This window comes from Panulirus ornatus, chromosome 16 (genome assembly GCF_036320965.1).
Source record: "Panulirus ornatus isolate Po-2019 chromosome 16, ASM3632096v1, whole genome shotgun sequence".
Taxonomy (NCBI): domain Eukaryota; kingdom Metazoa; phylum Arthropoda; class Malacostraca; order Decapoda; family Palinuridae; genus Panulirus; species Panulirus ornatus.
In genome coordinates this window covers 39,396,187-39,422,621 of record NC_092239.1, presented here as the reverse complement: position 1 = coordinate 39,422,621, position 26,435 = coordinate 39,396,187, and the positions used below count along the sequence as shown (strand labels likewise).

General features: G+C 43.0%; 1 long non-coding RNA gene across 1 annotated transcript in view; it reads left to right on the top strand.

Moving 5' to 3' along the window:
* Positions 1-2,267: 2,267 nt before the first annotated feature.
* Positions 2,268-26,435, top strand: part of LOC139754260 (uncharacterized) — a 452,598-nt gene continuing 428,430 nt past the window's right edge. Inside the window, exon 1 of the long non-coding RNA XR_011713859.1 lies at positions 2,268-2,494. This is a non-coding gene — a long non-coding RNA (uncharacterized lncRNA). The remainder of the gene's footprint in view (positions 2,495-26,435) is intronic.

The following is a 26,435-nucleotide window of genomic DNA, read 5'->3' as shown; positions in this document are numbered from 1 at the left end:
CGCTAGCTTAACTGTCCATAATCCTCGCCGCCTTTTTGTCTGTTTGATTAACAGGTACATTGGGTAATCCAGTCTCATGAATATTTCAGGTTCTCCGGGCAGCGTCCTGTAAGCGACGCCCTATCAAAATCTAGTAACCATCCCTGACTTGATCCTGATAGTGAACAAACTCGCCCTGGGTTTTATAGTTAGGTTTGCTCAATACTGAGTACTTTGGGTCCGCGTTTGCTCTGTGTCGTAGGGCAACTAGTTAAGGCACATGACTATCATCTTCCAGCGTAATGACCCTCCTCCAGTGTCTTCATGTAGAGGCAAGGCCAAGGCAGTACACAGAGGAGCCCTTTAGCCATTTCCCTTTGCTGTTGGTTGAGTACGTACACCAGGTATGGCAGTGGTCGGGTTACAGCACTTAAGGAAATGGCTGTCGTGAACGCTGCATGTGATCGATGCAAACGTCCGCAGTGCAGCTGACCACTGACCCACAGCTGGCCCGTTATCCACTTACTACACTACAGCAGCTGCATCAGAGGAACATCCATGGCTATAACCCACCAGTTAGGGAAAGACGTAAATGCGCACCAAGAGACCAGCGTGGTGTCCACAACGGAGCAATCGGAAGTAAAGGACTTTTAGAACAATGTCACTAGGTCTGGATGAAATGTGTATATCACACATGGACGCGGAGGCAAAGCAGTACGAACGATTTCGTACGACATGCACGAAAGAGCAACAACCGGATGAGTGAGCACTGCCTTTTTTAGGATGGATGAGAGGAGAACGTAGGAACGTACACATCTCTCTTTATAAAGCAGGTACAGTATTCCCAATCACCAGTCCTTTTGAAGCACATTACTCGCCGAGCCGTTGACCATTTTCCACCCATGCCCCTAACGACACTTTCAACTGCCACATTATTCATTTATGAATTTAAATCACCCATCACTAACATTCAGTCTCTCCCATCAAAGCTGCTGACACTCTCACTCAGTTGTTCACAAAACACTCTCATTTCTTCATCGTTCTACCTATGGCCGGGTGCATAAGCACTGCTAACCACATCATCTCAAATAATCCGCTTTCATATCAACTGGCATCAAGGCTGGAGATCACCTCCTTAAAAAGAAGCCTTGATTATTCTACACAGGAAATGTAATGGGACGACCCTAGCATTAATTCCTCATACGTGATACGTAAAGTTCCTCTCTATCGTAAACTAAACGACCTTCTCAAACTTGATGATGCTTGGGAGTGGAATGATACCTGATCAAATAAGGCATTTACGACAGCAGTATGGGCCATGCTCCTCAGTGATCACCCAAGACGCAGTGGTACTGTCTTGATCAATATTTCGCTGTGATGTCTGCTTTGTCGTGAGTTCTTACCTAGAGTATAAATTACGAACATATTGTATGAATTTTCAAGGACAGGATCTTATGAGATTTTATTGTTTTACCTTAATGTAGATCTACGGTGTGTGAAACAATGGCAATAGCCACTTAACCTCTGTCCAGTAAGATCAAGGATTGAGTTAAAAAGGTACGAAGCATCGTCTTCGAATTTACTCCTAGGTATCCTTATATTTCCTATAATACTCCTAGGTTTTGCCTTAAGGATACAGTAATATTCTTGAGTATTAAAGTCAAAAGTCGTAATGCTCCTATCATGTTCCTTTGCAAGTATCACGTCAGTAAACAAAGTGACTTACGCGACGATGATTGGTCTGTTTCCTTGTCCAACAAGCCTCGACGTGAAAAACGCTTTGCTCATTGGTTTATCTTCTGTCGCGTTTATTGATTGGTGGTTGACGAAGCAAAACTAGGTGTGGCGGCAGAGTGTCGAACTTTTTCGAGCTTCATATTTTGTTTTATAGGGTCTGGAAACTATTCCCTTTCGGGGGGATATGGTGTGTATGTGGACACCAAATGCTAAAATATAAGAATTCGAAATTGTAACTCAAAGAAGATGGTTCACGTATAAAATAACGCGAAATAAGAACATTAGAATGTTTCGTATATTACCTATTTGTTTAGTATATTACTAATTCATATCATACGTATTACCCTGATTCGTTTAGTATCAGTCTCCAGGCCATGATCCTAAATCTGCGGGGTTAAGTTCTTAACGAACGAACTACGTCGGCTGAGAATGAGCGAAACGCAGGGAGGGCATGAGGTCTCGAATAGCTAGCTCGGACTGTTTCGACCTGGAGCTCGTTGATTTAGGTTTGAGCTAGGATTCGTTCCTCTTCATTCCCCGGCTGATTTTGATGGTGGGAACATCGATGTTCCGAGGATCACAATAGCAGTCGTCTGATGGACCATTTTTTTTTTACGAAAGATTTCGTTGTCATTGTGTTTCCCAAGACAAGATACTCGATGCCGTGAACTGCCACAGAAGAGATTAGACTAAGGAACTGTACAAACCCTGAGCTGAAAATTGTGTCGACAGGGACTGTGAGGTGTCAACTGGCCACTGAATCGAACTCCGAGACCAGGTAGGTGTGATGAGCAAAGTGGATTCGCCTCACTACAGCTGCGTAAGTAATAAAGTAGTGAAGAGGTTGATTTGGCATTGCACACTTAGGGAAGGTAATAATCGCATCCCGACCGTAGAGGTTAAGTTTAGTGTACAATGTCAAGGTTTTAAGCCTTATGTCAGAATATAAAGAGGTTTCGTGGTACAAAACATTAATTCAGAGGTGGTGGTGTGTGTGTCTACTTAGAATTCTTTACAAGAAGTGGAGATTAGTCTATCAGGAGACATTGTACGTGTGTGCTGAATGATCCTGGCTTGATATAATGGGAATTTTACAGCTTCCTCTCTACAGAGATATTTAGGTGAGCAATGCTTCCCTGGTCGGTTTTGGTATTTCAAGTGAATATCTAGTTTAGACGTAGCAAAAAGATAACTGATTTAGAAGAATCGAGCATGAACGGACTCCTTAAACTTGGTACAAACTACTTAAATGCGCTTCTCAGTAGTTGAGAATTGCAGTGTATCAGATTACGTAAGAGGAAACAACATACGAATGAAAGTCTTATCCATGGACTCGATGGTTTATATCATCGGTACTTGTGGGTGATTCGACTTGACCATCCTGTACCGTGTTTCAACCGTTGTTCATAGATGATCACTGTCAACTGTGCCGTCAAAGTGATGTACGATTAGAACGCGAAGATCTCAGTGACTCGTCATAGCGTTATTTTCAATTTGGCGTTCAATTGCTGGCTTACATCACCTGTTCAATACTAGGAATACTATGAGCTGAGATGAATTATTTGCATCGGGAAATGTTGCATTTTCTATTTTTTCTGAATATTTTGGAATAAGTTTTAAGCTGTCGTTACTTCAAAAGGAACGAGATGCTTTGACAAAAAAAGAAAAGGGTGTATTTGCAAATGCAAGCTGTTCGTAGATGATATACGTTAAATGTGTATTGTTAGGAATGATGGAAAGCATTAGAAGTTGAGAGGAAGGAAGTGGTGTAGTAAAATAGGAAATAAAAGCTTAGAAAATGCGCATTAGGTAAGGAAGTGTGATCAAACATCAAACAGAGAGAGAGAGAGAGAGAGAGAGAGAGAGAGAGAGAGAGAGAGAGAGAGAGAGAGAGAGAGAGTTATTTAGCGGAAATGAGGATGGACAAGAGTGATGGAGGGTAAGGGAAGATTGTTGTGCAGTATTCTTGTTGGTCGTGTGGGTGTGAGGGGAGGCAGGTGTGCCAGGGATTGAGGAACGGGTGTGGGCGGCACTGGAGGTGTGTGTGTGTGTGTGTGTGTGTGTGTGTGTGTGTGTGATTACTATTTGTGTTACGGGGGGGGGGGGGAGTTTTGCACTGGTGTTGCCCCGTCTCTTGACCTTGTGTGTATATGTATATATATATATATATATATATATATATATATATATATATATATATATTACACATACCATCTCTACTCCCTTGTGTATATACACGCACATACACACCAACCAAGGCAGTGTAACTATTTACTGACATGTGTAAAGGAGGAAGAGCACCAGAGTTGGGTGTGGGCTGCCTGCACGCTCAGGATTCGAACCCATGCAAGCTCAACCCCAGGCTAACCTAAGTTTTCTCGTGGTTAGTAACGCTAACAAGTACACGGTGGGTCGTGTGTGTGTGTGTAATCATCTCTCTGCACAGTTCGGTGAGGAAGTTCCACACTTATGAAGCCCCATTTTGTGATTTTTTTTGTCAGTCGGCTTTTTAAACTTCTGAATGCGTCCATCATTCACAATTTCAACCCTAAGTTTGCTCCAGTCATCCATCATCTTGAGACTAAAGATGTACTACAGCACCTCTGCCAGTCCGTCCGCATTTGTGTACGTAATGCTGGAGCCACTTGGCGGTCAAAGTTGTCCTCCTTGAGTCTGTGTTAGGAAGGGAGCATTGCCATTTGGCAAGATCTAATTCCTCTGTTGTGTCTCCTTCAGACAGGGTGCTGGTTCTCGCTCGCTTTCTCTCACCGCTCCATAGATGTGCTACTTCTAAAGGACGTGTCTTTGTCTCCTGTAGCACGACTTTTATTACACAGCGTCGTGTCAAAGGTAATCTTAAGGCAGTCGACCCTCTGCAGCTTGCCCGTCCCTGACGATTCTCTTCGCTTCCTTTACTTCCAGACTTACAACTTGGAAGTCCATCGCCTCTTGTGGCTTCTTGATTTCTTCCCCTTCCTTGGCTGTTCTTTCCTCTTTGTCTGGGCGATATTATTCATCCCGCCCAAAGACCATCACCGACCCAAGTCTGTTAACCTCATTCTGAGTTCTCTCTCTCGTATGAGAAATGACTTGCCTGTTTCATTACTGTCTGTGTGTTAAGGGGTAGCTTTACACTCATGTTGCACTGTCTCTTTACCTTATATATAAATATCATGTCTTTGCTCCTGTATGTGTCCATACACACACAAGCCTAAGCCAAGTACCCATTCATCGACCAGTCCTGAAGAGAAGATGAGGACCAGGTTTGGGTGGGGTCCGACAAGATAAGGTGTGGGTGATAATGGGGTTCGGCTGTGAACCGGGTGCTCTGTCCGGAACTTGATCCCCGGGCATGTGAGATTGGTGGGTTACGACACTAGCCGTTGTACAATGGAGTGGGAGTGTAATTATTTAATTTCACTGCGCGGTGTGTGTGTGTGTGTGTGTGTGTGTGTGTGTGTGTGAACAGAGGAACCAAGGAATTTTAGGTCAGCCAGATAGGTGCCGGGTAGAGCAGCGGAACGAAAGGATAAGTGGGTGTGTGCGAGTCGACCTTAAGGGTGAGTGTGTCGGGGAGCTTTGTGTGGTTGGGTGTGAAGGCAGGTGTTTAGTAGGTGGCTTATAAATGGGTAGTGGGTGTGTGGTTGGGCGTGTTATGTGTTAAATGTCAGGTGGCATTGTGAGGGATTGGTTAGGTGGGAGTATAAAGGATAACTGACGGGTGTCTGTGTAAGAGGGATGTGGTGTTGGCTGACTACGGAAGAGGTAATGGTTGGGTGATCTTGTCGAAGGTAATATGCTCGTCTGTACAGAGGGCTACGGATGGCTGGTTGTGATGTAATGAATGGATGGGTCTACAGGAAGTGATGTTTATTTAACCGCTCAGGGCGGTGTGGAGGATGCCTAGAGAGGCGCAGTGGGGGAGTGAGGAAGAATGTGTGTGTGCGTGTGTTTGATAGTCCAAAGGAAGAAGAGGCGCCCTGGGAGATGGATATCTAGAAGGCAGGACGAGGAGGATCTGTTAATAGATGGCATAACAAAAGAAGGGAGGGAAGAGACATCAGAAGACACTAACCGCGCGTGTGGGTCGTGGTGTGGGCTGGCGCGGAAGGCCATGACAATTCTCAGCTGTGACGAAGAGTCTTTGTGGCCTCTGTAATCTTCTTCCGCTACCGCTCACCCAAGGGTGAGCAGGGGAGGCTTAATAAGCTAGGAGCTCCAGCGACACAAAACCACGGCTATAAGTGCAAGGAAGAATATGATCAAGCCATATACACAGGACAAGACAATAGACATATCATCATACCGTGTTAAGACAGATCTCCAAATCAGCTATCACTCTGACATGGTATATCCTCTAGTAACATCAGCTTGATCTCAACAACCTGAATTCTTAAGAGCATTCAGGGCTGTAGAGCTGGATGGCAAGGATTGTAGGAATGTAACTGTGCATTGTACTATGTATTGATATAGCAATACCAGTACCCTCTTTAAACTACACGCTATGTCATATGAATACAGATTTTATATAAAGTCTCTAAGTGTATGTTTGAGTTGTATGTAAAGGAATCTTGCTCTAGATATAGATCTCAAAAAATACAAAAAACTTAGCAACAGTTTGAAGTGATATCTATAATATACTTGGATGTCTATTAGAGGCTCGATCGTGTTGAATCTTTTTTCTTTATTTCCTTTTGTTTTTCAAACGCCAGAAATGAGATACTTTGGTCCCATGAGTCGTGGGGGGATCAATACCTTACTCTGTATGTTCAGATTCCTTGTTCCTCGTCGTTTCCAGTCTTATACTACCAGTGGTATGCATGCCACTTCTTGGGAACCTGTGATCCACATGTACGTACCTGTCAGCTTTACTAAACGAAAGCTTCCTGGTGAGGTTCTCATCTGTATGAGCCTTAAAGGAAAAGCACTCGATCGTGCCCATGAATGTGTGTGTGTGTGTGTGTGTGTGTTATACAATCACAGTTTCTGTTACAGGGAGAGTTTTAAACTCGTGCTGCCCTCTCTCTAAACCTTGTCTGTATGTAAGTGGTCTTTGCTCTTGTGTTTGTACATAAACATCCTAAGCGTGTTACCCATTTATCGACCAGTTCTGAGGGAGGATGAACACCAGTATAGACCCACGTGGATCCGGTCCTGGGCTGGCCCGTGTTGATTCATGGTCAGTAACGATGGCATAGGAGTGAAGACACTATACATATTTACAAATATGCATATATAAATAGTACACACACACACACACACACACACACACACACACACACACACACAAACCACCAGCCTAAGCCAGGTGCCCGTTTATCAACTACTCATGCAGAGAGGATGAATAGCTAGGATTGGCTGTGGGCTGAATGCTGCGCCCAGGGTTTGATCCGATGCAGGCATGCCCGTGCTTACACATGGTCGGTAAAACGCTCGTGCCACAAGGATTGATTTTGCGTATTAGTTTATATATGGAGCTGTGCAGATGTGTGAGGCTTTGTCTTAATTTTTTTTCTTTTTACATAAGACACGACATTTTCCCATGACTGGTCCGCAGTCACAACACCAGACAGGTGGCGTCCTGTGGTTCTCACTTACCGGTTCATTAGCTTCGTATACGTAACGTAAGTTGTATCGCTGAATAAGACCGGTTAACCGGTTAAACACCCTATATTTTACTGTGATCCTCTTAACACCACCTCACTTTGCACTTATACTCCAGGGTCGATTCTTTTTTTTTTAGCTGTATCAGAATTGCACATGTATCCATAAGCCTTTGAGGTCCGAAAATAGAGATGCTTATGAAGTAAAGTTTTAGAAGGGAATCACTGATATGCTGGGCTTCGCTTTCTCCAAGGTTCCTGCTTCGGATGGTTGTTTCATTCTTCCTTGATCCAAACAAACCTTCAACCTTCTTAGAATGACTAGGTATAGATATGGAAATAATCTTGCTTATGTAACCTAAGCGTCGGTTTTCCCATTAAGCCAAATTACAGATGTTATGCAGGAGTCATGTGCTGTTCTCCAGTTTCGAGGGCGTGAAGCAGCGACACCCTTAACCAGGCAGTTCATTTTCTCGCACCAGGACCCATCTCCTCTGAGGGTCTTGTCCATCTTTCTCTAATGGGACATCTCTCGCGTCCCACTGCTGCGCAAGAAAGACGAGAGGAGAGCTATGAGGCACAGTGGAAGCCGACAGCACTGTCATGGGTATTTATTTCATTAGAAACTTGCGAATAACACCAGAGACTTGGAATGGGTCAGGGACATCCTCAAATGTTTATGGCCTCCACCAGGGCAGGCTGGAAGGGGGCCCATTGGAATGGGGATATTGCCAGACCGGGTGGAAAATACGAGTCTTCAGCGTCGTTAGATGCGGAGGCGTTGGCGTATGACGGTGAGATTTTAGTTACAAATAATGTTGGATGTAGGCGTGGCAGGGCTTGGCAAGGAGCCGGTCGCTACCAATATAATGTTTAACTTATGAATGGTGGTGTGTGGGCAGAGAAACTGTTGGTTGGTTAGTTTTGATCATATTTTGCGGGAGTGAATTGAATCTATCCACCATGTTTACGCCTCGTCTTGCTCTTTCCTGTTATTATACCAAAGCTGTGGTTTTTCTCCCAGATGTCGAGGTTGTATTATAATGCTACGTTCCTTAATCGTATTACCGTCGCAGTTATGACTGTAAAGTCATATTGATCACCTGCAACTATATCACCCGGCCACCTTGAGATCGTCCTCGACATTTCCAGGTTGTGTTGTAGCCAAAAAATGAATTAGATATGGGCTTTGTGGTCCACTTGGTAATCTTGTTCTTGAGCCACACCACTGTAATCAGGTTGTCGTATATACAGATCGCGTTGCAGTTACTACATCCCATATTTCCAGCTCATGTTACATTCATTCATTCTGCTTAGGACGTACATGTCTTTGTTGTTTCTTTCACATCGACACCTCATGTGTCATACATATTTCCTTACACACACATACACGTTCGAAGATAAGAATCACAGTTCCAGAAGATACTGTCTCCATTTTTCCAATAGTTTCGATCGCTCACAAACCCTCTTCAGTAGGTACTGGGAATGACAGAGTTAGGGGAGCATCATGTAAACACACTCTGGTAACCTTCGCATCTCTGTGTAACCTTTGCCTTTGGTTGCATATGTGTTCGAGGTGTGAACACACGGCGTGACCTGACCTGTAAGGTTGAAGGCCTTCACCTCACGGGACCCAATACACTGATAATGTTTCACAAATCTTTGTTAAACTGCCCATTCACCAGTGCTTTGTATGGAGCTTATTAGTCCAGTTTAATGTATTCTTAATAATCATTAGATATGACGATATGGTGGCAGTTGTAGTCAATCATACGGTTGAAATCTACTTGAAAAAGCACACACGTGTACTGGAAACTAAACACGCCATATAACCCTCTGTGTACAGCAGTGTTTAGTGCGATGTTCTATTATACAAACTGTCAGTACCAACACTGGATGGAAAGCCTTCCTTGCACAGGAAATTCATTGGAAACGAAGTCTTGGGCATCGATTCGAGTGTTATCTCTTGGTAAATCTGTTTTAATGAAGTATGAATGTTCATTGACCATTATTACTGCTCTGTGGTCTTGACTAGTGTTGGTTATCACCAGGTGTGACGTATTTACTACCCGCTACAACGCTCGCATCACCGTCACGGTTGTAGTGAATGGGAAGTATCTTTACGTCAGCGGGCGAGGTGTAGAAAACGATGGATAACCCCAATAACGTATGAGGAACTATAAGAATTCTAAAAGAAAATGTTTAAAGTGTTGGGTGCGAAAACCCCCCCAGCTTTGTGAGGCAGAGAGAACTTTAAGCACACGAGAAGCTGGTAATATCCGTGACGAGTGTTTAAAAGTGTCAGGAGAAAAGGCAGGATACAAAAGAGATGATGAGATGCAGCAAGCGAAGTGTTGAGGGCTCGGGAGTATTTCAGGTGAAGAAGGCGAATGAGGACGTGCTTTTAATCGCGTGCCCGAGAGGAGTAGTGTTATGTGTGGGTTGAAGTGTGACTGTACAGGTTAATCTCTCTTGACAAATAAATTAGTACAAGATGGAGAGGTCGAGTGTGGCTTTAGTATTGAGGAAAACTTTCTTTACTTCATTTGTTATGAATGAAGATTCGTTTGAATGTTGCAACGAAGCAGGATGCACTTAACTCAGTGTAAAGGAACGGGATTATAGTGAAGACTCGAAGAATTCTGTTAATGTACAGAATTGAATCTGAGAGTCTGGGTTTATCAGCATACACGTATAGATGTAGGGTAGTTGATTGTTTATATGGCTTATCAACTGCCAGGGATATAGGTTTCGAATGGCTGAAGAATAATGATTGCACAGATAGGCATTTTTCAACATGGAAAATACGGTGTCAGAAAAGCACAGGCAGAAGTATTAACGTAACTCAGTCCTGACTTGCGGTGAAGGAGGTCTTACAGCTAGGGACATGTTCTAGGTATGACGAAGGCGAGAGAAATGTATGCTTTGTATAAGAACTTGCTCGAGTTTCTTACGCTGGTGTAAAGAGGAAACTTTCGCATGAATGATGAAATAAAACTGGATATTTGTGAGACCATTTCCCCATAAATCATGGCTGACAAAGCATTGGGCGTAGGAAGCTGAAAAGTTACCATTGTCAAAATAGAAACTTTAGCAGGTTTGGAAGGATCGAGGTGGAAGAAAAGTTTGGGAAGTGGCAGACAGATGGCGACTGGTGATGCAAGTCTGAGCATCGAAGTGAGGTGTTAGGAGAACTCAATAGTGGGTTGAATAGTGCATTTGGTGGGTCACTGACTCGTATGATAGAGTTGAGAAGCTTTGTTTGTGGACTGAAAGCTAATAACTTAGTGCAGGAGAGAGAGAGAGAGAGAGAGAGAGAGAGAGAGAGAGAGAGAGAGAGAGAGAGAGAGAGAGAGTACTCGCAGGAAGATTTTTCAAGCGCGTAGCGCAAACTGGAAGAGCGCTAGAAGTCTCGAATTAGGAAGGAGACGTTCGAGTAAAGTGTAGTAAACAGTTTAGCGAAAGATGGAGAATTGAAGTTTCTGGACTGATTACCAGCAGCGAACGTGTGGGTGAGGCAGAAAGAAAAGACAGTAACCTAGACCAGGTGATTGGAACTTGACGGCCAAAGCCACTGAAGGTCTGGCTTACTCCGCATCCATCACTGATCGCCCCGGTAACCTAGGCGGCTAATACGAGTAATACTTGCATGGGAGGTGGCTACCGTCCGCGAGAGAGAGAGAGAGAGAGAGAGAGAGAGAGAGAGAGAGAGAGAGAGAGAGAGAGAGAGAGAGAGTGTGAGTACCTGCATCGCGTTGAATACCGAAAAAGATGAAAGGACTAGTTAATTAAAACTACTTATTTGTGTGTGTTCATTGTACAAAAAATCATTTACTCATTTTTTCGATGGGTTACTTGGTTAACACACCTGAGAATTTACCCAGATGTTACCACAGGATAAATTGAATGTAGATCTGTGAAAGTCCTTCCTGTGTAAAGTTGTATGAATATCTGTATCGTATTAAAAAGTGTATATTCGTTTTTACTTAAGCTCAAAGCTCGGCATTCACGTGAGTGCCTATGATGATAGAATTGACGAACTAATGAATAAGGCTTTGTGGATTTATCAGGTCGTGATTATAAGTCCCTTTAGTTGATAAGCCTATAGCCCAACTGTCCAACCAACCAATCAGCAATCACAAATCGTTCTTCTGTAGCGAAATGATAGTAAAAGCCTCGTTTATTTATGGACATCAGTATAACCAAGTGCTGACGAGATGGACTCGAGTGCCGGAGGGACAACAAACTCTCCCTCAGACTGGCAGAAAAGTTAACCACTTTTGAAACGTCTGTCCATCTCGGCGATGAAAGATGGTCAAGTATCCACAAATTTATCAGAAACTCTTACCCCACGTCAAGGTCGAGGCCATGAAAACTGCACGAGTGCCAAGTACAGCAGAATTTGGCGTAACTATTTGGTCAATTTTCCACTGAAAATGGAGACCACTTGAGTTGTAAACATTCAAGATATTGAAATACGATGCTTCGAGTCTGTCAAGATGTAGGCGGAGTTGTATGCTACGTCCTTTCACTGTGCATCGTGAGCTTTGATATTCCCTTCTGTCTCCTCAGAGTCCCAGTCTCTACCACAGTAGACCCCAGTACCTCATCTTCACCACATTGCCCTCAGTAAACCCACCACCTTCACAGTCCCCTGTAGCCTCACTTCGAGTAAAGTTCTCTCATCCTCACCTTCTCTGCAGTATCGTCTGACCCTCTCCTCCCCAAATTTACTCCTATAGTCCCATTCTCTCCAAGGTAACTATAAAGCCATCTCCACACATCCTGGAACCTCGGGGCCCCGTCTCCACCACAGAACACCCGTAGCCCCGTCTCCACAACAGAATCTCTGAAGCCCTACCCCCCTTAACAGGATTTTGGAACCCCCACCTACCTCACAATACTCTGGGACTGCCATCTCCACCACAGTCTTATCCTCGTCCCCTGGGTCCTCTCCTCCCACACAGAGCCTCCGGGTCCCCGCTTCAGACATCGTTCGTCCTAAGTGTAACGTTTGATCATTAGTCAACAATACCACTGAAACCCGATTGCTCGTTCCGTATTCCCGAGGTTCCATTTTCTTTACAGTAACCCAATGCCCATCTCCCCATCATACTCCCAGAATACCATTACCCCCCTAAAGCCCATCTCCCCCATTGTACTTCCTTAATCTCGCAACCCCACAGGACAAAAAGGAGGGATCGCCCAGAAGAAGCACTGAAGAACTTGCTAGTAATTCTTTGATGTATTCTCCTCTGTTTTTCCGAACGTATTTTTCCAGGCACCGTCAAAGCTTTCCAAGAGGGCTAGAGGCTGTGTTGTGTGTATTGTGGCTGCCTGTGTGTATAGGTTGTCTTGTCTTTGTAAACTACTTTATACAAAGTTTTAGTAAAGTGGTTGCTGTTCAAGGTTAGTTTACGATGGTTTATGGTTGCAAAAGTTTTAGAATCCCCCCATTTCTATCTTCACAGATGTTTACATTTCCCTTGAAGTTTTGCTTCCCTAAATGCCTCACGTTTCTTTACACACACCTCAAATTACGTTTCGCTCATCAATTGCCATATTTAATCAACTCTCTTTTGGTAGTATTTTACACAAGCGTTTTTTTTCCAAGCGTCTTAACTTTTAGCATCCTCTACCCACCCATACCATCTCCTATTTTCACCCTCGCATCCACTAGCAAATGATCAGGTATCTCACCATCTGCTTCCACGAGTCTATGGCTTACATCAGCTTCCATAGATCCATTTACTGTCATATCCACTTCCAGATATCCATTCAGAAGTCGCACTCCAACTAACCTGATTTCCTCTGCACTGCTAGACTTAATGATCTTGCTTTTATACACGTTTACTCAACTTTCTTTCAAATGCAATCCCAAACTCGGACACCAACTTCGGCAGTTTATCACACCAGCATCGTGTTTAGAGGAAAGAAATGACTCCTTTCAGGCCTCCACCCCCTCATCCCCGACATATCTACGGCTGACCTGCATCTCTCTCCAAGACCCCTGCATTTACCTCCCTTACCACCCCATCCATGAATACACTAGACAGCCATGGTGACATCACACACATCCCTGCCGTATTTTAACATTCACCTGGATCCACTGACTCTCCTTTCTTCCTCCTTCCACTGACCTTACTTTCTAGATAAAAACTCTTCACCGCTTCTGTCAGCTTCCTCCCTCACCATATATTCGAAACTTTCCACAGACCTCTCTATCAACCCTATCTAATGCTTTCTCCAGCTCCATAAGTGCCACATTCAAATAATTCTATTTATATATTTCTCTCACGTTCCTCAAAGCAAGCATCTGATCCACACATCTTTAACATACCTGAAGCCGCATTATTCCTCCCCAAGCCGAACCTCTCTGCATAATATGATCCTTTCGGTCAACACTCCCATACAAGTTGCCACGTACACTAAAAAAATTACCTCTGTAATTACAATGTTGGCTTATATCCCCCTTTTCCTTTATGAAGTAGCACTACACAGGCATTACGCCAATCCTCAGAGACCTCACTAAGCCATACCCACGATTGTATAACTGTTATCGTTCTTCACTTAATGTTCAACTGAGTGCATAGTGAATAAACCACAGTATTTAGTCCATAAACATTCTTGTATATCTGCCACCCGGACTGTCTAATTGTGCCTCACTTACGTGCTTTATCCACAGCTTGGAAATATCCAGCCCACCTTCTCTTTAAGCCCTCTTATGATAAGTGAACTAGTTACTGTCATTACCTCCCAGCTCTGTAAAATCTTTTGATGCCCCAACTATGTATTTTCAACCGAATGTCGGCCTAAATCCAATAAACCGTTTTTATCAATTAAATCCAATAAACCGTTATTTATCAATTTAACTAACCAGTCAAGAGCAGTCACCCTTTTCCATAAGAAATTCAACTGCAATGGCAGTCTATATATATATATATATATATATATATATATATATATATATATATATATATATATATGTATATATATATATATATATATATATATATATATATATATATATATATATATATATATATGTATATATATATATATATATATATATATATATATATATATATATATATATATATATATATATTCTTCAGTGTCTGTCGGAAGATTTCTCTGCAGGGGAGCCCAGAGTACCACCCTGAGGGCGACGCCCACGCGTCATCAAGCCTGGGACACCTACACATCACCCCACAGGAAGATGTCAACACACCAGCCTGGGGGAGACGCCCACACACAACTGTGAGGGAGACACTGACATGATACCTTTAAGGAAACTCCTCCAATACTACCCTTGTAGTGGGATGCACAAACGGAGGTCTGTGGGGCGTCCACACACACACACACACACACACAGACACACACAGACCAGCAAGTATACGCTTTTCTTTGGGGGTTGGGAGACTTGCACAGCGCCGTGAGAGTAAATGCGTTCCCAGCATTTGTGTATGATGCTCATATGTTCTCCAGGTAAATACACTTCATACTTCCTCCCTTCTAGTTTCATCTCCCAACTGTGTTACTCACCCTCCCTTGGTATTTCGTTTCTCTTACTCTCCTGCCACATCAGCCTTTTACCTAAATTTCTACCAATTTCATCCTTCGTCCCCCTTTCAGTCTCATCTCTCTCGCTCCCGACAAGTCTTTCTCTTTTTCAACATCATGTCTTACTCCTCATGACTTATCTCTCTCGTTCCTTTCCTTTCTCCCTAAGTGCTTCCTCGCTTGTTGCTTTACAACATATTTTTTCCCCCTACTCATCGTCTGACTTTCAAGTCTTCCTCTACTCCAGCTTCTTAGTCTCAACTGACCCAGCTCCTCTTACCCCACTGTTCCCACCCCCCGTGTCAAACGTGACCCATCAAACAGGCTAAGAGCTGGACTCTGTTTATTGATTCTGCTCACGGCTCGTCACCCTTCTCCCACGCGCCAGACCTGGGTAGAGAGGAAGGAATGACAAAAGCACACGGGAAAGTTCCTGGCCGTGGATGGCCATCGTGTTGGCGAGGAACAAACTGATTTTCGAAAAAACTTACGATTTCATTTTCGTCAGGTTTGTCTCTGTTGTCCTGATGGTATCGTCTTTTAAATCTACAAATATGATTTAAGCGATGGTCTCATATATATATATATATATATATATATATATATATATATATATATATATATATATATATATATATATATATATATATATATATATATATATATGGGGTCAAGTCTCTCCATCCTCTCGCGTGATAGCTGCTAAACACCCAATTGAATTTGATGTTTTCATTCGTGGACATCGAATCTCATCGTTACTTTTACTTTCATCATAATCTTCAGAAACCATTTCTTCCATGATGCGCTTTCCAATTTGTCTTTAGTCTATTTTTGAGGCATTTCTTTCCTTTCATCTGCAGTCTTCATTGTTCTAAGTTTGTTGTTTTTCTTTAGAAATTTTTTCTTCCTTTGAATCCCTATTCAGATGCCATCACTGACGAGTTCCCAAGTTTATTCACAATCTTGATGTCTGGTTAAATTGTCTCTCATCCTCTTCGGTTTGTTGTTTTCTACAATTAACTTTTTTTTCCATGCTTATGATTTCTTACTCTTGTTTATTCAGCCTTAACTCTGAGGCTATTGTAATCTTATTCCAATTTCTGTTTCTTTTTTGACTTCTTTTGTAGTTACGTTCGACATATAAAGTCGTATGTCAACAAACCCCTTTGGTTCTTTCCCCTTCTCCCCTTCCTTGGCATTCTGCTGCCGTCGCACTGAGTTGTTCAAACTTTTCCTGGCAATATTGTCCACGTTTGGCTTTTATTTCTGCAATCTAGATACTTCTTTTCTTTTTCGCGTATCTTGATGCAGTTCCCTCTATCAGCGTATTTCGTAGTGCGTCAGTGTACAACTAATAAGTCTGTTGTCGTACCCTAATAACACGTTTCATGGCCGTCACTAATGGTGTCTAATGTCATCTTTCAGGATTCTGGTCGTCTTCCGTGAATCCTGGCAACTGGTTAATTCTTCCTCGGGTTTCTCCGCGCATTTCGTGTTCCAGGTTCTGCCACAAGTCTTTGCGTTAGCTTTATTCCAGATGCCAGGTGACTGGAAATAGATCTTTAAACAACTCTCTTTGATTATCGGCTCGAAGGGATGATGATAATTGAAGATATTTCCTTTTTTTATGGGTATATTGCAGGGATCTTTGGAGTTTAACGTAGTTAGGAAAAGATAGGTAGAACTTCATTTTTGGTGTGCTATTTATCGGGTTTTAATCCTGAAGGCTGCAGTGATCATTAAGGTCATTAACAAGTTATAACAACAGGAAAAATGACTCATTCAGGTATTTACGATAATTGTAACATTCATTGTGGGTATATGATCTATTAAGGACGAATAGATCCTTGGGTTCAGCTACGGTGCTCCATGTAACTTGTTTGTAAACGTTGCAATGTCTCGCCCAACTAATTTCTTCCACAACTCATTCCTTCTTTGTGTTGTCGAATCGATATCTCAACAACGTTTCACTCTCTGAAACTGGTTCAGTCACAAATCGGCAGCTTCTCCGATGTGACTCTTATTATCTTTGAGAATAATGCATAAATGTGTATGCATTACCTGTCGTTGCCTTATACATAAAGATTCGGATTCCCATTATGCACTTCAAGCGCATGTACACGAGTTCTCTTTTCATGTGCAGAGAAGGCCGGTTTGAACGCCGATTGATGATCGGTATCAAGGTGCAGATTTATGCAACAATTAGCCTTTGAATCGGTTATTTCTTAAATTAAAAAGGGTTACCTATGGTAGAGGCATGAAGTTTCTCTCATGTTGTAGTTATCGTGCTGAGACAGATGTGTCCACAGACAAACAGAAAGGCTGGGGTGACGACAATGTGTCGTAGCATATTGTAGGGAAGGAATCAATAAACGTATGCAAATGAGAACAGACATGATACAGCTGTGGACATTTCATCTCTGTACGTATGACTTGATAACAAAGGAAAATTGGCTGCGTTCCGTTTTTTGATGAAGATTACGATACCATATGATGATATAGCCAATGATCAAGACACATTTGGAAAAAGTCCCTTGGAAACTTGTCAATATTTTTTTCCTTAGTGTCGAACCACATATGTGAAGCATGTGTAAACTGATACGAGTCAACATCATTAGCTTGGAATGTTCTAAGCTCTATGCATGGTCATGTATAGGTAGGGCCTTGTAGTTTGCAATAGCATATCAACGATCATTTTCATCATATTAATAAAGCTAATTTTCTTCGTCACATGTTATGATAATTATATGGCTCTATCATCCCTGATCATTGCATAATTTCTCGCACGTCACATGATAATTATATGGATCTGTCATCCCTGATCATCGCATAATTTCTCGCACTTCCATCCATTATATCATCCTACATTTTCGAAATGATTTGTACTGTCATCCATATATGCATCCTCTATGCATGGGGACAGGTGAGTAAGAAGAGTATCTAGGCATCTCCCGTGTGCCATATGAGGCGACACACAGGGTAGGGAAGTGGGGGGCTGGGAAAAAAGGACCCTCTTGCATTACCTTGTAATTTCAGGAACAGATGAAAGACCCCAAGCAAAAGACTTGTACTCCTAAGGCTTGGGGTGAATGTGCATAATCGTAGCCAGGATGAAGAGAAGATAGCTGTCATATTTGCTGAAAGAGACTTGGATGACCTGGCTTTGAACGAAACAAAGTTGAAGGGAGAGCGAGTAGAATGAATGGTTCAGGAATATTTAAAGAGGGGTAGTAATGTCCGGGGTAAAATAACGGCCAAGTGCAACGGAAGGGATGCCGTGTGACTGTGTTCAAGAGTGTGACGCAGTGAGTTCGAGTGTCGTGAGTTCGAATGGAAGTAAACGAGAGGAGGTGGGTGATTGTTGATGTTAGTGTGTCTGGTAGCGAAAAAACACAAGATTAAAAGCTTCCTTTTCAGAGGAACTGACTTACTCCTTTAACAGTTTTGTTGTTAGGGTATTTAAATGCTAGCGTAGGTGACGTGGCAGTTGAGGGTTACATGAATAAAGTAAAAGGTGGCAGCGCAGCTGTACATAATTGAGTGGCTCTAAAGGTCGCAAAGCATTATTGGATTATAGGTTAACTGACGGGCAAGGAAAGTGGAGGACTTTTGATTTAAACGTGCCGAGATGGACAGCAGGAGGAACGTTTTGATCATTTTCTGTCGAAGTTTTGAATATTGATAGTCTTAGGGAAAGACTTAATTCTGTATTTAATGAAAGAAGTGATGGAAGTGAGCAAGCATAGGAAAGTGGCTTGTCTGCAGATATACCAAGAGAGGTTGAGTAAAGAATGGTGTAAAGGTAGATGAATCTTATGGACTGGAATAGAAGTTGAAGTTGTTTAGGAAAACGGCGCTTAAAGAGAGTGGGACGTGCGGCTATGAAGAAAAGTAGAGCGGTGGAATGACGAAATATAACAGCAGAGAAGGAAAGCAAGTGACTAGGAGAAATGTAGGAGGTATAAGAGCTAAAACAATAAAGAGCACGCGAGAGATGGTCTAAGAGAGTATCAAAGAACTTGAGAGTAAGAAGATGTCTGGGAAGGCGAATAGTGTGATAACAGATGAGGACGACACTGAGGAGTGCTCATGACCAGGTGATAAAAGGCAAGGTAAAGTAGGTCTGAAAAAGAGAGTATTTAGAAACTATGCTGCATATGCTTCACTGTAGTGCGTCCTAGACAAAATGGCATGTGGAGTGAATGTGTCATGGAGAATGGTATGTTGAAAGCGGTAGTGGTAATGAAAACCATGCTCAAGATGAAGTGCGGTAAAGCGGCCGGAGTGGATGTGATTGCAGTCGTTACTGAAAGAGGTGAATGGGTGACGCTGATTGGTTAGTCAGGCAATTAGGCAATTAGGATTCCTGACGATTTGAGTGCATGTAACGTGCCCTCGTACGCGAGTGAGGGAGATAATCAAATCTTCGAATTAGAAGGATATAACCTTGTTAGATATTCATGTTGGGGTGTATGGGAGAGTGGTGACGGTGAGGAGTACTGACGTGCACAGAATATCTGACTGGGAGAGAGCTAAGTGAATTTCAGTGAGGTACGGGGTGTGTGGATCGCGCGTTTGCTTTGAGGAATTTTGGTTAAAAGATGTGAAGTGAGAGAGTAAGCCGCACATACGGATCAAAATAAATCATTTCTAGGTTGAGATGCCCTGTGGTGGATGTACTCAAAGTGTTGGGTAGAGAGAAAGTTAATCAATACAACGGGGAGTTTTTATAAGAAGGGTAAAGCATTTGTGTAAGTAGGAAGGGAGGAGGGAAGGTGGGTCTGCTAAAGGTAATTCCCACCTAGACAGCACCCCATCCCTGATGTCGATTATGCAGTGTTTCCAGGACAGCGTGGAGGAGACATGGTTATGCCCGCAACATTTATGGTATTACGGAGGTGAATTGTGGTGCCTTGAAACTGAACAGTAGGTTACTAATGGAACATGAAAACAGAGGGAGGGAGTGCGTCCCAATACTATTTGATTTCACATTACTGCTTCCTCTTCCCGAAATGCTGCGCAGGTCCGAACTGGGAGAGTAGATCTTTATAGGCTTCCGTGGTGTTGCGGTTAGCGTCCTGACCGTGACTCATTCACGGCCCGCCTCTGGTCGAGCGCATAGGTTCGAATGCTGGTTTCGGCAGTCGGTCCACTGTCAGCCCATAAGTTCATCCACTCTTGGAGGGTTGGTCGATAAAATGGGTACCTGGCTCAGGCCAGGATGTGTATATATATATATATATATATATATATATATATATATATATATATATATAGCGTTAATGGGATGACCTTGATTAGGGCCTTAGGTGCCCATGCCGTTGCAACTAATATAAAAAAGAAGAAAGATATGTTCAGTGCTAGCGTGAAGACGATAAGATATAGACTTTCTGAAGTTCTTGAAGTCTGTATCCTCGTAACTTTCACGAATTCGAATCCTTGCCTCAATCAGGAGAAGTGTCTGCTTGTTCTCTCGCAGTCCTGGCGCAAGTTTGGCTGCAGTAGCACCATACCTAGTGATCCATTGTCTTGGTTGCAGTGAGAACAACTTCACTGGTCATTGCTGATACATTGGTGGTGATCACTGTATATGAAGGGTTTTGTTTAGTATTTCTCCCTTGAATTCATAAATACAGGGATTACCTTTGCGATCTCTTGGAGCTAGACTTAAGCCAGAGTAAAGGAGTGCTGGTATACTAAAGATATATACTGAGGTGCTGAAACTAAACTTTAGGATCGTATCCTTACTGCCCATTTGCTGCGAATGCTTAGATACCTTGCATGGAGATCCTAGGTTGTTCGATGAGAATATGCAGGATTAACGTGGCATGTCACACACAAGCAGCCACATCCTTTGGTTCCCTTTTTGTGACAATGGCCCTTAACTCACAAGCCAGTTGTGGGCTTCACTTGATATCTAGATTCTGTCCATAGTTATGTTCTTCAATTCATTTCATAAGTCGGTCCATCATAGGTTTTGTTTGCTCCATAAGCAGAATACCATTTAAGTTGCATCCTGTTATTGTATCATCAGGACATGATATCTCTCATGAATATATCTCCTAAATAGTCCAAGATCATACTCGAAGTTGTAGGTTGTGGCATTCTGGATGGTACTTTCTCAGCTTACTGACGAAAAATGGATTCCAATATCACTGCTCTGCTAGACGTCCTTCTCAGAGAGGTTTTTTGGTTCCCCATCGGTAAAATAGGCACGTTTTCTGTAATGAATGTGAGGTCTCTTGCTTCTTTCATGTGTTTTCTTTTCTCCTTTTCTGTCTCCTTCCTTCATCCTCACTGTCACTTTCCCTCCATTCCTCCTCCTTCCTTTTCTCGTCCTCGATCTCTTCCTTCCTCCTTCATCCTCCTGTCTTCATTTCATCCTCGTTCTAATAATTCATTTCTTATTCATTCTCACCCTATCCCTTCCCCTCTCAGTCTTCTTCTCCTCCCCCTCTACATTCTGCTGCATCCCTTCCCTTATTCCATTCGCTCGTCCCTCTTCTCTAACATCTCCTAATGGCGAGTCATCGCAATACGCTGGCTGAGCATAACCTGAATGTACACAGAACTCCTAGCCCAAACCTGGAGTGTTGATCGTGTGTGTTGATCTACAGTCATTATGGAGAACTTAAAGTAAACATACACCTGTTATATCAAACACAACCTTAAACATCAGAGCCGTCTCACTGTACATGGCCTCCTTATGGAGAACATAAATCTTAATTAGGGAATATATTGAACATCAGCACCATGGGTAAACATACAGCACTTGATAAAAATATGGTGAACTTAAGGGAAGCCGTGATGTCAAACGAGAAACGCTTAATGATGAATAACGTTAACTAATAATGAACATTAGTTGGAAATACGAGCTTGAGGCACATGGATTTGGCGACGGACGTAGCGTCCAAGAATAGACTTAACGTACGCGTGTTCTTATGTATTGCGAAAGAAGACTCTATGCTTATATAGGTCTCCATCCATCCCACTTGCCTACACACACACACACAGACACACGCAGTATCCCAAATTTTGTTTTAATGTCTATTTCTTTTTCTTGTTTGCCCTTACTTTTACTACACGTTATCGCTAACGACTCTTAACAGACAGTGTGGAAGAGGAAGAAAATCGAGCCAGAATGGTGTCCAGCCAGTAGGACTACTTGCTGGGGGGGGGATCTGAGAAAACTGTCACGTATTCTTCAGTGCGTTCTCTGCTCCCCGCCTACAGGTGTAGGCGTGTGGCCAGTCTCTTAATAAAGTCCTGGGTACGTGAATACCTGCAACTGCATATAATTACAGTAGTTAAGACCTTCACCTAAAAAAGGTATACATTTAAACTTAAGATTCTTAAGGTAATGTATAATCATATATGATCTTGTGCGATTAGATATAACGTTGTGGGTTTACCTCCAGAAATGCGATGGTCAACCAGTAAGGACTTAAACGAAGGATTACGTGATACAGTAACTGGGTAATTGCTTAATTCACGAAACAGCGTGTCGCAGCTGTGTGGTACGCCCTTCAATGTCATTCATTTCCGCTTATTAGGCCAGGGATCTGGATGTTCAAGGATTGTTAAATCAGATTAGATCTTCGAAGTAAACTCGCACTGTCTCTGGCATTTACGAGAGATGTTTAAAGTTTTGCTCTTTAAAAAGCCAAGAACAAGCTTTATAATACTATTCATTGTAACGTAATCACTTTTAACATATGAAATGATTTGCCAATAAGATTATAGCAACGCCATAGATAGGTTTAGGAAAGACTTGGCCAATACTTGCGTCTCCATATGTATATAAACTTTATAGATCCTTCTCTACTTTTGACCTCCTTCACTATCACAAGCATCCTAGTCAGGACCCTGTAGTCTGTTGGCGTCTGCCATCTTTTTTGCACTCGTATAAACTGGATGGTTTATATAAGGCCTGCGGAAGCCTTTATCAAAAACAATGATGCATCAGAATTACATGAACAGATCCATTTCATAGGCATAAAGTAGAACATCTACAGGATTCTGCATGATACAGGAAATGCTTTGAAATGCTCACGTCTTCGCGTTGTACGCATGCTTGAAGGCATCACATTCGCTTACAGGGATTGATTTTGACTAGAGTGACTCCTCCTTTCATCTCGGTGATGGCGCGCTTGGCCTCTTCTGATGGACAATATCTTTATTTATCCACCCTGGATAAAAATGTGAAAGGGATATAGATCAAGGGAGTGGGGGGAGCGTTTGGCGTCGGAGGCGACTAATGCTTTTATCATCAGAGTGCTCTGTCAACCACTCCTAGACTCCGGTTAGTGTGAAGATGCTCTCTGTCTCTGTCTCTCTGTCTGTCTGTCTGTCTCTCTCTCTCTCTCTCTCTCTCACACACACTCATATATGCATGTATAGGCAGGACCACAGGTTAGATCATATGGCGATATTGTGTGAATCTTTGTAAGATGAACACATGTGAATTGAGGAGTAAGAATGACATACCCGGAGCCTTGTCAGTACACACACACACACTCAGGATGGCTGACCGTCATATAGTGTGACTGTAGCCACCAACGTTCGACTGTATACTGATCGGTCGGAGTTTCAATGATTGATGTAGGTGCCGTTCGTCCATACTTGATGTGGTGATTAAGGTGTGTGTGTGTGTTTTTTTTTTAGTGCCATCTGTAGTGAGCGTTAGATCAGGCTACCGTCAGCGGCTCTACTCAGTTGCTCCCTGATGAAGGTCGTTGAAGATGCGTCGCCCCAAGGCACGTATAGCTTATCTTGTGAGCTACACGTTTTGGGATGCGCCCTCCTCAGTCACGAAGCGATATTGGTAAAGTACGTAGGTTTTTAGCTAAAGTATCCCGCAGGGGCACTGGTATTGTTACTAGTAAGGGATGGCTGGTTTATGGACGTTGTGATAAATAACTATAAAGATTTGGTTATCGTCCATAGGGCTACAGGTTTTAGTCAAAGTTTTCTAAGTAGTTTTCTGATGGTAATCATACACCAGAGTAAATGTGTTACAGTAAGACGCATAAGGTGTATACGCTGCTCCAGCTATGGTGGTGCCACGCACCGTTGCCAAGGCTTCTTCGAGACTGCATCAAAACTGCATACATCATAGAATATTCGAATTGGTTGAAATCATTGCAAAAGAGATGGGTGGGGCTGAAGCAGAGAATGCAAGCTGACCATATCTCTCTAGAAATGCTTAAGCGTATATACCATGTTACATGCTTGACCCGATATGTAAGTGTTATCACGAGTAACAGCTCTTTTAGACCCCCTGCATCTGGCATGTGTTCACCCGTAGTGAGAAGCTTGGCGGCCGATGCAGAGAACGCGAGCTAACTAGAACTGGAGGGAAATGCCCGAGGAAAGTCGCTCCTTCGTTTGCTTCGATGGCGAACTGTTATCCCTATCAAGGCCTCTGTTAGATCTGTTGCTTGCTTGCTTCTTTTCATTGTAGTAATGTTATGATGATGAAAACATCAGTTAATAAGGCTTGCATGTAGGGGTCATGGGCTGGTGATATCCGCCAACCATGTATTTCTCGATGGTAATGTCATACTTAGGTAAAGAATTGCTTTCACTTATGTGATAGCAAATTGGTCCCGTAAAGCTGTACCCAACTGGAAATAAACTTCTCATCCCTCAGGTCAGGATTATATGAATAATTATTTTGTTCCTACGTAATTATTCCAAATCTTACAGTCTTACGCGCGTAACTCCCCCTCACGGATCATCCTGCGCAATTACTGTCACACTATGTCACGTAGGAATCCTTCTAGACTCCAGCTATAAACCCTGTCACAAATCTTTTGTATACAGACTCACTCTCTCTCTCATGTACCCATATTTCGCCGTTGTACAACCCCTTTTCTCAGTCCGACTCGTCCAGACCCTATCAGATCTACTTGCTACAAAACCCTCGTGTGACTGTCACTCGTCCAGCGTAAGCATTCTAAGAATAATTGTTCTCTCCCAGCCCCATGATAATTGTCACCCAGATCCCCATCATGATATAATTGTGACAGCCAACACTCTCTCTCTCTCTCTCTCTCTCTCTCTCTCTCTCTCTCTCTCTCTCTCTCTCTCAGATGCGTGTGTCGTATCCGGGACTCGTAAACTTTTATGGGCATTAATATTCAAAAGGCTCTTCACTTTTGTTATTGTTATATCTACTTTAGAGTGATAGATATTTACTTTCCTCATTATTTCCGCGCTTTCCCCTTGAATTCTTGGTCGTTGAAGAATCCCACATTTCTCTCACCCAGTCGCTCTCGCAGAGGGAAATGGATAACGGAAAAGACGCGTCAAATTTGATGATGAAACAAATGGGTCGAGAAGTGAGTAATGAAAGAGACCATGTAAGAAATGAGTTTTTGGAAAGGAAGCGGTGGCGAGTCGAGACGAGACGTGGGGATATGATGTACAGACAACACAGACAGGACGTGGAATATGATACACAGACAGGACGTGGGGATATGATACACAGACAGGACGTGGGGATATGATACACAGACAGGACGTGGGGATATGATACACAGACAGGACGTGGGGATATGATACACAGACAGGACGTGGGGATATGATACACAGACAGGACGTGGGGATATGATACACAGACAGGACGTGGGGATATGATACACAGACAGGACGTGGGGATATGATGCACAGACAGGACGTGGGGATATGATGCACAGACAGGACGTGGGGATATGATGCACAGACAGGACGTGGGGATATGATACACAGACAGGACGTGGGGATATGATACATAGACAGGACGTGGGGATATGATACACAGACAGGACGTGGGGATATGATACACAGACAGGACGTGGGAATGTAGGAGAATTCTTTTACTTAAAGACGACGCTTTGCCCACCGTTGCGCCTGCGACAGGAGGTTCTAAGGCTACGAAGAACGAGTCTCGTGAGTTGTGTGTTGACGAGTGTTCCTGTGTGAGAGAGAGACACTGGATGTTTGTGGACTAAAAGCCAGCGGCCTACGTGTGGGTGTGGCGGAAAGAAATGACAGCAGCCGCCTGGGAGAGACGAGTGGAACTTGACATCCACTGAGTGGCAGGCGTCATTATCTCTGCCGATATCGGCAATGGAGAGAGAGAGAGAGAGAGAGAGAGAGAGAGAGAGAGAGAGAGAGAGAGAGAGAGAGAGAGAGGAAACATTATTTCTTTCGTACAAGCCTTTGATAGACAGAAAACCTTTGATTTATTTTTTCCCCGTTGGTTCACAAGCCTTCGATATATCTCTTATATGTGTTCTTATGATTTTAATGCGTCTTCTTTCCTCGTGTATGTGTGTATCCTTGTGTGTCTCTCGATCCAGTCATTCACCTTAATGGCTACTGAAACCTTCACAATCTCTGTAAACCTTTGTGGTTCATAACATCGAGGCGTTTATACCCATAACGATCTAGAATTTGTTTCAGGAAAGCTTAATACATTTCTCGTTGCATTAATGGGACTTCGACGTCTCAGAGAGAGATCGAAACAGTTTTCTCAATGCTTCACAAAGGGCAACATCTCTTGTTACT